Raw genomic sequence first — 212 nt, 5'->3', positions numbered from 1 at the left:
CCCGTTTTGGGGGGCATTTCCATCTTGTTTACCTGGGGGGGGCATCCCACAATTCCTTGCACAGAGGCATGAATCACATCGCACGAGCCGCCGCGGTACAAAGGGGCGTCGGCGCGGGGCGAGGGCGGGGTCCCGCGAGGGACGGGTGCAAACAGCGGCGGAGGCAGCTCATGTGCCCGCAGCTCCGGAGCGATCCCTGGGCTCCTCCCCCC

This window comes from Gavialis gangeticus, unplaced genomic scaffold, assembly GCF_001723915.1.
Source record: "Gavialis gangeticus isolate Ggan-Ray unplaced genomic scaffold, GavGan_comp1, whole genome shotgun sequence".
NCBI lineage: Eukaryota > Metazoa > Chordata > Crocodylia > Gavialidae > Gavialis > Gavialis gangeticus.
This window is presented reverse-complemented; position numbering follows the sequence as displayed.